The 12,272-nt window shown below is 37.2% G+C and overlaps 1 pseudogene; it reads right to left on the bottom strand.

Annotated features, from left to right (window-relative positions):
* The window catches only part of LOC105859085 (etoposide-induced protein 2.4 homolog), a 199,014-nt pseudogene extending 187,176 nt beyond the window's left edge, over positions 1–11,838 (bottom strand).
* Positions 11,839–12,272: the final 434 nt, after the last annotated feature.

Below are 12,272 nucleotides of genomic sequence, written 5' to 3'. Positions count from 1 at the left end.
TTTTGTCATCAAGTCATAATTGTCTGGTTCTTCCCCTGCCTGACTGATTTATTTTAAAATACCCGAGCTTTGTCTTCTCATGGATATAAATAAAATAATTCTTATAAGCCCTACTGGTCCCTCAATGTCCTCTATTCATGTTTCATCTATGGTGCCAGAAAATTGTTGAGCTTCAATCCAAGCTAGTTTTAAAAATTGATTTAAAAATAAGCTAGTTTGGTCAGGTCCCATTTATTTACTTTTGTTGTTCCTGTGATTGCCTTTGGGTTCTTCTTCATAAATTCTTTCTCTAGGCTAATGCCTATAAGAGTTTTTCCCAATATTTTCTTCTAGAATTCTTATAGTTTCATGCCTTACATTTAAATCTGTTATCCATCATGAGTTGATTTTTGTGAAAGGTTGAGAGGTGTGGATCTTGTTTCAGTCTTCTACATGTGGCTATCCAGTTTTCCTAGCACCATTTATTGAATAAGGATTCTTTTCCCCAGTGTATGTTTTTGTCTGCTTTGTCAAAGATTAGATGGCTATATGAGGATGGTTTTCTATCAGGATTCTCAGTTCTGTTCCATTGGTCTATGTCTCTGTTCTTGTGCCAGTCCCATGCTATTTTAGTTACTATCGCCTTATATAGGTTAACCCTTTGCACTCACTTGCATTTTTCTCATCATCCACTCCACATTATCCACACTCGAGTGCAAAGGGTTAAAAAGCTTCTGCACAGCCAAGGAAACTATCATGAGAGCAATCAGACAACCTATATAATCGGAGAAAATATTTGCATGCTACACATCAAATAAAGGGCTGATAACTAGAATCCATATAGAATTCAGGCAAATCAGCAAGAAAAAAATCAAACAAAAATCAGCAAGAAAAAATCAAACAATCCCTTAAAAAGTGGTCAAAGGACATGAACAGAAACTTTTCAAAGGAAGATAGACTAATGGCCAACAAACATATGAAAAAATGCTCAACACCTCTAATAATCAGGAAAATGCAAATCAAAACCACAATGAGATATCACTTAACTCCAGTTAGAATGGTTTTTATCAAAAAGTCCCAAAACAATAAATGTTGGTGTGGATGCAGAGAGATAGGAACACTCCTACACTGCTGGTGGGACTGCAAACTAGCACAACCTCTGTGGGAAGCAATACGAAGATACCTCAAAGAGATACAAGTAGAACTACCATTTGATCCAGCAATCCTGTTACAGGGCGTCTACCCAAAGGAAAAAAAAAGACATTCTACAAAAAAGACACCTGCACTCAAATGTTTATAGCAGCACAATTCACAATCACAAAGATGTGGGTAACCCAAGTGCCCATCAGTACATGAGTGGATTAATGAAATGTGGTATACGTATACCATGGAGTTCTACTCAGCCACAAAAAACAATGATGATCTAGCATCTCCTATATTATCCTGGATAGAGCTAGAATGAAGTAAGTGAAGTATCACAAGAATGGAAAAACAAGCACCACATGTACTCACCATCAAATTGGTATTAACAAATCAACATGCATGTGAACATATACTAGTAATATTCATTGGGGGTCAGATAGGTGGGAAGGGGAGGGGGACGGGTATATTCACACCTAATGGGTGCAGTGCACCATCTGGGGGATGGACACACTTAAAGCTCTGACTTGGGAGGTGCAAAGGCAATATATGTAACCTAAACATTTGTACTCCTGTAATATGGTGAAATTGAAAAATAATTTAAAAAGCTAGTTTATGTTTTTAGATAACTTCCTAAATAAGCAACTCAAAATCATAAAGTTGTATTTCTTGAGAAAGCTCTATTGCATTATGTATGATATTTTATTGCACAAAGCAAAATAAGGCAAAGAATATGTTGCTTTTACTTTCAGAAAACTCTGCTACTCATAAATAAAGGTAAACATAAGAAATATGTCAACCATATTGCCTTTTTGTCCTTTAGGCCATTTTTAAAGTCTGTTTTTTTAAAAGGAGTCAACACAATTAATCAAATGTTTATATCATTAAACTACAATGTAGAAAATATTTATTTCCGAGGACTAAAAAAAAATATGTGAATAGGGAATAAAAGAAGTAAATCTGCATATTTAATTTTCAGACAAGACATAATTAGTTAACTGTTATAAATATGTGATATGATAGCATCCAAGGTCATTTGTTTTAAATTCATAATTAAAGAAATAAAGATATTGTATTTATTTAAATGTACTGTATTCATTATTATTGAGCCACATGACTGACTTGCTATTTTAACTTGGGTTAAAGATTAATTCTGGTTGTTCTTAAACTTTTTCTAAGTCTTTTTACTTTGTAATCAAGTGGAAAGATTATACTTAAAGTTAATTTCTCTGCCCAATTAGGAAGGAAGAAAAATTGATTGTATTAAGCAGAAAAATGTCCCTGAACTCAGTCTTATTGATCTAAAAAAAAGGAGAGCCAAAGGGTAGAAAAGATTCTGTTTTTGTGTATTGTTTTGTTTTTAATTACAGTCTTTGTTTCTCTTTCATTTATTTTGGAATAGCTTAGAAGTCTTTCTTACTAAACATTTTTTTTCCTAATTTGTATTTAATGGTATATTATTTAAAGAATTTACCGAATCAGTAGAAATTCACATTTCCATTAATTCTTTCTGAAATACTAATGTCTGTGAACTAAGTAGAATTAATGATAATTATCAACTAAATACCATAATTGATTTCCCTGGGTGAAAAAAATACATTTTAATTTTCTATCTTTTAATTTACAACCCCCAAAATTTATCGAATGCCTATTATGCAAAAACGTCTCTAAGAGATAGCACTCATGGTATATAGTGATTTTTAGCTTCTATCTTGACGAAATGCTATGTTCCTTATACTGTCACAAAACAAACACAACCAAATGTAGCTTTCTCTGTTTCATGCACTATCATGTTTTATGTTCTGTCACACTTGGGACAGTTGTAATATTCACATAGTCTTATATGAACTGATGTGGAGTGGGTTATATTTTGTAAGAAATCCAAGTTATGATGTATGGATATTTTGATTTTGTTTATATAAGGTATAGTAGGCAGCCTCTAAGGTGCTCACAGTGAGCACCTTGCCTGTTTGTTTGTGCTTGCAATCTTGTGTAGTCACTTCCCACATGGTACCAAGGTTGTCTGTATGAAAATGGAATGTGGCAGAAGCAAGGCATTGTGTAATAAATAACTTATCTGGCCTTCATCTCTGGTTCCATGAAGGGAACTTCTAAACTCTTGGAATTTCCCAAGTGATTGAAGTGTCATTCACAGTCATCCCTTCAGACCACACCTGAGCCTATGCTAGCAGGGTGTCTCATGGTGGCCCATAGATACTGTGACACTTTCATGATGGGGGCTGGCTATGCCCCCATCATGTGATTAGTGAGTTGGAACTTTGAACCACATAATATCAGTCTGATCTCCTGGGAGGAAAGGGAAGACTGAGATTTAATTCAGTCATTTAATTCAATCAATCATGCCTACATAATGAAACCGTAATAATCCTGGATACCAAAGAAACTCAGACTAAAGTGACATGTACTGGGGACATAAAAGCTTTACATTTGGGACTTTTTCAGACTTTGTCTTATGTGTCTCTTCACTTGAATGGATCTGATTTGTATGCTTTATAAGACAACTGTAATCATAAGTCCACTCCAGTCCTGAGTCCTGTGAGTCATTCTAACTGAACCCGAGGGGGTAGTGAGAACCCATGCATTTGTAGCCAGTTGGTCAGACATGGAGGTGGCCTGGGATCCCCCAAGCTTGCAGCTGGTGTCTGAAGTGGAGGGAAGCCTTGTAGGAGACTGTGCTCTTCCTAACCTGTGAAAGTTAATCAAACTTGGGGAAGTTAGAATTAGAATTGTATTGCTTATGATATGTCACTTCTCTGAGCAGGTTATAAAAGACAGTGTGGCTTCTGCCTCTTCCTGTTGGATCCCTCCCTCTGGGGCAAATTTGCTGCCCTGTTGTGAACGGTCCTAGGGAGAGTTCCACGAGTGATAAACTGAGATCTCCAGCCAACCTTTTATTTAATTAGATCCTCCAGCCTCCGTGACTTTAGGTGACTGCAGTCCTAACTGCCATTGAATTGTAATCCCATTTGAGACCCTGAGCTGGAAGTATCTAGCTATCCTGCTCCCAGATTCTGACTCACAGAAACTTCAGGTAGCAAATGTTTGTTGTTTTTAGCCACTAAGTTTGGGATAATATGTTACAGAAAAATAAATAACTAATACACTAAAGAAGTTATAGTTATTTGCATTTGGTTTTAAGATTCAGACCTCTTGTTTTCCAGTTAACCTCAAAGAATAACACATAACTGCCCCTTCCCTGTCACTGATTTTCTTAAAAGTGGATCTTAGTAAGTTTGCCTATCTCCCCAGTAAAAAGTGAGATTACCCCTCTTGACTCTAGGATAGGGTAACCAACCCCGAAATCTCAGTGCTTATCACACACACAAAGAAACCATTTCTTAATCACATAGTGATGTGATTAGATGTGGCTCAGTGATCCAGGCTTTTTACATTTTTTGACATCCCCACAAGGGAGAAAGTGGGGAGAGTCTCATATGGAATCTTATTACCAGAGCTGGAACTTAAGGGCTTATCACCTCCTCCCACAGCCCTTGGCCAATCTCAGTCCCACAGCACCAACCTAACTTCAAGGGATGCTGTAAAATGTCCTTTTTCTATCTGACCAAGAAAAGAAAATGGAATTTGTGGAAATTAGAAAATTAGACGTCTCTGCCATAGAGTAAAGCCCTGTTTTTTTTTTGGAGTACACGGGATCTGGTCAGTAGCATCAAAAAGTATAAATAACAACATCTCCCACTCAAAATAAAGAGAGGAATCTTTATAATTAGCAGAACACAGGCTGATGCAGTAACAGGAAACGTCTCTAAGAGATAGCACTCATGGTATATAGTGGTTTTTAGCTTCAATCTTGATGAAATGCTATGTTCCTTACACTGTCACAGAACAAACACAACCAAATGTAGCTTTCTCTGTTTCATGCACTATCATGTTTTATGTTCTGTCACACTTGGGACAGTTGTAATATTCACAGTCTTATATGAACTGACTGTGGAGTGGGTTAAAGAATATTAAAACCAATAATAAGTGGAATAGGGGCATTCCTGTATGCATACAAAGACACGCACTTCAAGGTCATATGTTCTTATGTGGGTTGTTTCCAAGATGTACCAGTTAGTGCCTAACATCTCCAGCTCCTCTCATCTTCAGGCATTACCTTTATTGAACTTTCAGGCTTTTCTCAGCTTAGATACTGAGACAGTCTTCACCATGGCAGTCTGCATTCCAACAGGCTTAGGCACACCAATGCACAGCCGCAGGATATAATTAAGTCTTGCCACATAAACATATGCATGTCTCTTACTTGCAACTTTCCTCTCCAATTCACTCCCTTGCCACCACCATACATGCACACACACACACACACACACACACACACACCCCTTCTATATGTACCTAGTCCATATGCCTGGCCTTCCTCTTAACTGTCTGTCCGTTTCCTACTCTGGAACTGAAATCTAGGGCTTAGGAAATCTAACTTACTGCACTTAGGTTCTACTATCCAACTTGGCTCTTAATAAACTTGAACCTGAAATCTCCCTATCCCTTTAGGAGCTTTAATTTCAACTGAAGTACTAGGGAGAGACAAAACACATAATTCCCATGCCTCTAGAACTGTGCAGCACTGAATCCTTCCCTGCACTGGCGGGCTGCTGCGAAGTTGCGGCATTTATCAGAGAGAGCTCAGCTGTCATGGATATGACAGAGCACTGAGGATGGTTTTATCCAGGGGCCTTTGAAAAGTTGGGCTAGCTATAGACAAAAGAGAAACTTAAAAGGACTAAATATTTATTTTTGAAAATTAAATATTTTAAATAATTTTTGTTGTTCATAAGATATTCAGAAATAACTTTATTATTTTTTATTTATATCCTTTTTTTTCCTTCTTTCTTTTTATATCAGCATATTATGGGGGTATAAATGTTAAGGTTACATATATTGCCCATGCCTCCCGCTACCCCTTCGAGTCAAAGCTTCAAGCATGATCATCCCCCAAACGTTGTGTTTGTATATACCCATCCCTTCCTCTCCCTTCCCACCTGCCCGACACCCAATAAATGTTATTACTGTATGTCCATTTAGGTGTTGATCAGTGAAACCAATTTACTGGTGAGTACACGTGGTGGTTATCATTCCATTCTTGTGATATTTCACTTAATAGAATGGATTCCAGCTCTATCCAGGAAAATACAAGAGGTGCTATGTCACCATTGTTTCTTATAGCTGAATAGTACTCCATGGTATACATATACCACATTTTATTAACCCACTTGTGTATTGATGGCACTTGGGTTGTTTCCAAAGCTTTGCAATTGTGAATTGTGCTGCTATAAACATTCAATTGCAGATGTAATTTTTATAGAGTGTATTTTGTTCTTTTGGGTAGACGCCCAGCATTGGGATTGCTGGATCAAATGGTAAATCTACTTGCATCTCTTTAAGGTATCTCCATATTGCTTTCCACAGGGGTTGCACTAGTTTGCAGTCCCACCAGCAGTGTAGGAGTGTTCCTATCTCTCCACATCCATGCCAACATTTATTGTTTGGGGACTTTTTGATAAAGGTCATTCTTACTGGAGATAGGTGATATCTCATTGCAGTTTTGATTTGCATTTCCCTGATGATTAGAGATGGTGAGCATTTTTTCATATGTTTGTTGGCCATTATTCTGTTTTCTTTAGAAAAATTTCTGTTCATGTCCTTTGCCCATTTTTTGATAGGGTTGTTTGATTTTTCCTTGCTTCATATGGAACCAGAGAAGACCCCATATAGCAAAATCAATCCTAGGCAATAAAAACAAAATAGAAGGTATCAATTTGCCAGACTTCAAATTATACTACAAGGCCATAGTAATTAACAGAGCTTGGGACTGGCACAAGAACAGGGACATTGACTAGTGGAACAGAACTGAGAACCCAGATATAAAACCATCCTCATATAGCCAACTAATCTTCAACAAAGCAGACAAAAACATACACTGGAGGAAAGAATCCTTATTCAATAAATGGTGCTGGGAAAACTGGATAGCCACATGTAGAAGACTGAAACAGGACCCACATCTTTTACCTCTCACAAAAATCAACTCACGCTGGGTAACAGACTTGAACCTTAGGTGTGAAACTATTAGAATTCTAGAGGAAAACATTGGAAAATCTTCTAGACATTGGCCCAGGCAAAGAATTTATGAAGAAGACCCCAAAGACAATCACAGCATCAATGAAAATAAATAAATGGCATCTGACCAAATTAAAAAGCTTCTGCACAGCCAAAGAAACTGTCAAGAGAGCAAACAGACAACTCACAGAACGGGAGAAAATTTTCGCAAGCTACACAACCGATAAAGGGCTGATAACTAGAATTTATTTAGAACTCAGAAATCACTTTAATAGGGTATTTCACATGCATAGATGATAATGAGATAATCAAATGAAAGATATAGAAATAGATATGAATATGTAAAAATAGATTATGTTGGAAAATAGAAAGACAACATAATAATAATAATAAACAGCTTAAATCATTCTCTTTGTGTATTCATCCTTTAGTCTCTGGGAACCCAGAAGAAAAAATATATGTATAGTATCCAAAATATTTGGGAATCATCCAGCACCTAGAATTTAAACTGAAATTTGATATTAAAAGTCAATTTTGTGGCTCCTTGGCATACACCCTGAAGAAAGTCAGAATAATCCAAAAATCCAGACTTGCTTTTCCCAAAAAATATGTTTGTAGAACTACCTTGAACTTTAGTGATGATAATAAAATTGAGATTTTATCATGTTTCATAACCTTCAGGAAACATGAAAAACAGATATCAAACTATACTACAAAGCTGTAGTAATTAAAACAATATGGTATTGGCACAAAAACAGGAATATTGACCAGTGGAACAGATGTGAGAATCCTGATATAAAACCATCCTCATATAGCCATCTCATCTTTGACAAAGCAGACAAAAACATACGCTGGGGAAAAGAATCTCTCTTCAATAAATGGTGCTGGGAAAACTGGATAGCCACCTGTAGAAGGCTAAAACAGGACCCACACCTTTCACCTCTCACAAAAACCAACTCACGCTGGATAACAGACGTAAACCTAAGGTATGAAACTATTAGAACTCTAGAGGAAAAAGTTGGAAACACTCTCCTAGACATCGGCCTGGGCAAAGAGTTTATGAAGAAGTCCCCAAAGGCAATCACAGCAGCAACAAAAATAAATAAATGGGACATGATCAAACTACAAAGCTTCTGCACAGCCAAAGAAATAGTCATGAGAGTAAACAGACAACCTACAGAATGGGAGAAAATTTTTGCATCCTATGCATCCGATAAGGGACTGATAACTAGAATATACTTAGAACTCACGAAAATCAGGAAGAAAAAATCAAATAACCCCATTAAAAAGTGGGCAAAGGACTTGAACAGAAATTTTTCTAAAGAAGACAGAAGAATGGCCAACAAACATATGAAAAAAATGCTCAACATCCCTAATCATCAGGGAAATGCAAATCAAAACCACAATGAGATATCACTTAACCCCAGTGAGAATGGCCTTTATCAAAAAATCTCCAAACAATAAATGCTGGTTGCGGAGAGAGAAGAACACTCCTACACTGCTGGTGGGACTGCAAACTAGTTCAACCTCTGTGGAAAGCAATATGGAGATACCTTAATGCAATACAAGTGAATCTACCATTTGATCCAGCAATCCCATTGCTGGGCATCTACCCAAATGATCCAATGACACTCTACAAAAAAGACACTTGCACTCAAATGTTTATAGCAGCACAATTCATAATTGCAAAGCTGTGGAAACAGCCCAAGTGCCCATCAATCCAAGAATGGATTAATAAAATGTGGTACATGTATACCATGGAGTACTATTCAGCTCTAAGAAACAATGGTGATATAGCACATCTTATATTTTCCTGGTTAGAGCTGGAACCCATACTACTAAGTGAAGTATCCCAAGAATGGAAAAACAAGCACCAGATATATTCTCCAGCAAACTGGTATTAACTGAGTAGCACCTAAGTGGACACATAGGTACTACAGTAATAGGGTATTGGGCAGGTGGGAGGGGGGAGGGGGCGGGTATATACATACATAATGAGTGAGATGTGCACCATCTGGGGGATGATCATGATGGAGACTCAGACTTTTGGGGGGAGAGAGGGAAATGGGCATTTATTGAAACCTTAAAATCTGTACCCCCATAATATGCCGAAATAAAAAAAAAATTTTGTTTGTAGAACTACCTTGAACTTTAGTGATGATAATAAAATTGAGATTTTATCATGTTTCATAACCTTCAGGAAACATGAAAAACAGGTGAGGATGGGAATAGCAAATGGAATAAATACACACTAACAAGCACATTAATTGCCCTCTTTTAAATCTTGATCTATCTAGACTTTCCAAATATGGAAACTCTCAATATCTTATCCTGAGCTCTGCTTTTTATCAGTGGATAGATTACAGAAAGAAATTTTAAAAATAAAATAACCTCATCTGTTCTCACCTCTTTCTGTAAGGGGCTCTGAAAATATGCTTTCTAAAAAATAGACTTGTAATATTTTTTTTCTTTCTATTCTCTCTGAAAGAAGAGAGCAGGGGGCAGAAGTTTCCACTGTCCTTTTTTCTAAGCACTCTGTTTTATCTGCCAGCCATGCTTAGCAAAGAAAAGGGGTTGATTACAAAATCAGTTCCAAACCCTCCTCTTACTATGAGAGTTGGTATGAATCATTGAACTGAAGACTTGGGCAGGACCCCAGCTGTTTATAGGCAGTAACTCTTACAGTGGAGATAAAAAGAAAGCTGACACAGAAAAGCTCAGATGGAGGCAAGTTTAACCTTTTCCTCTCTGGAAGTAACAACTGAACCAGTTCAGTGTTCACAGTAAAGCTGGGTGGGAAGTTTTTCTCCCAAAGAGAACATATGGAAAATACATTTTTTTCATTGTAAGCATCACCTCTACAGCAACATTCTAACATTTATATGTTAATTGTCATTTTTAGGGTTATCTCTCAGGCACATGACATTGCTTTTCATCATTTGCTGGTGATTTTACATGAGAAACATTAAACATGATGCACCCAACACCCGTCCCCACTATCACTCGAGCACTTGAGTAGGAACTACAGGGTGAAATTCATTATTATTTATTATTGAAAAAAACTTTTGAGCACCAACCATGCATCTGACACTATTCTAGGTTCTAGGAACAGAGAGATAAACAAGAGGGATGAGAGGAACTTATGTTTTGCCCTTATGATCTATGTGACATGAATGTCATTTCTCTCCGTGTAAAAGTGTAGTTCCTGTGATAATGGCCCTGAGAGGTAGTTTCCTTACTCTAAATATTTATTCCTTCCTTCTCCAAAAAAAATTCGGAGTATAATTTTTTTTTTCATAAGGCACTGAGATAATATCAACTTCCCTGGGGGGTGCACCAGCCCACCTGTGTGTGGAGGGTAAATGGGGGAGGCAGGGTGAGATGGCTGGGCTTTTAGCTCCTGAAACGATGGAAAACATTTCCAATCCCTCAAATAGAAAACATTTCTGAGAAACTGGTACTCTTTGCCCAGATGTGTGCATGGTCCAAAGATAAATGGAGCAGTGGGCTCTAATTGGGCTCTGTCTCATGGGGGCAGCCTTTCCTATGCATTATGCTCCCTTAGGTGCCATGCACCCGTATACTTGTTCCCTCTCACCTCTTTTCCCTCTCAAAAGAGATGCTGAAACTCCCTGCAATCCCTGTAACTAAGAGGAACAGGCTCTATTTTAGCTCTGTTCTCTTAGGGATGCTGTTTGTCTTCCCAGAATATTGGAACTTAGCTGCTCTGTGTGGTGATGAGAATATATTGATATTTCTCACTAACAATAACAATAAGGTTTCGTTTTGTTTGTTTTTTTTCCCTTTCTATTTATTCAGGACATTATGAAGTCAATAAAGAGCATTTGGCAATGAAACTGAACATATTAATAATTATTTCATTTAGCAAATATTAATATTGAGCATCTACTAAATGCCAGGCACTTTCTTGGAACAAACAGACCAAAACACACACACACACACACACAAAATCCTTTCTCTGGAAGAATTTAGATGAGTTAGATATGTACACACAGACACACACATACATCTACGTATCTTTCCAGCATGGGCAGTGTGCGTCTTCTGTGAACTAAATAATACCTTGGTGAAGCATTTAACAATGGCAGGGGGGAAGGCGATGGAACCAGTGCTTTGTCTACTCTATACTCCATTTCAGGCACCAGAGGCTTTAGCATGTAATTCTTCGCCTGTGAGATCGACATCATGGGGAAATTAGAAATTTAGTCCCCAGTGCCTCCAATTAAAGAATATGGTTTGAAATTAACCTTTGACGTAATAAGCTTGGAATAGCATAAGGAACATCATATGAAAATTAAATAACCAGTGCTCAGTAAATGAGAGCTCCTTCCCCCTTTCCCTTTCCTGCCAACCTCTGTTTTCATGTTTCTGTTTTCCCATAAGTCTTGCCTTGTCTCCAAAAGGCAAAACTGATTTAATCACTAGCTTTTCTCAGTTTTTTAAAGCACACAGTAATTCAGCTGCCCAATTTCTCTCGAATCTTTTCACATAAATGCCTTTTCCTGAATCTCTCTATCCTTATTACCCTTCTCTTATTTGATTCACTTGCAATTTCTCCTCTGAAATACGGACATCTCTTCGCTGCATCCTTCGAGCTCCCGCCATCCTCCTTCTAGTCACTGATGTCTAAGTTGTCCCTTCCCTGTGACACTATGTAGTTTCCACTTTTTCTGAAGTATTACTACCCAAAACAGCAGTAAAAACAATCCTATCTTTATTAATCACATGAAGAAAACAATGTCCAAAAATGTTTTTTGTTTGTGTTTGAATGATAGAATCTGTTATTGAATCTCAACACATCATTTCATTTCCATGCTATAAATGGGAGAATTTTTAGTGAAGCGAACATTAGGCTACTGAGGGCATCTTCTGTTTCTTTAATAATGCTGATAAAATTTGCAATTTTCTCATTTTGTACTTAATTGTATGGTCTCTTATGGCAAGACCATTTGCTTTGTTTTGTTTTGTTTTGTTTTATTTTAATTTAACAATATAATCTCAGAGCCTAACATAGCTGAATGAATGAATGACATAAACTC

This window comes from Microcebus murinus, chromosome 13 (genome assembly GCF_040939455.1).
Source record: "Microcebus murinus isolate Inina chromosome 13, M.murinus_Inina_mat1.0, whole genome shotgun sequence".
Taxonomy (NCBI): domain Eukaryota; kingdom Metazoa; phylum Chordata; class Mammalia; order Primates; family Cheirogaleidae; genus Microcebus; species Microcebus murinus.
The sequence above is the reverse complement of the archived record's forward strand: the minus strand, read 5'-3'. Positions and strand labels throughout refer to the sequence as shown.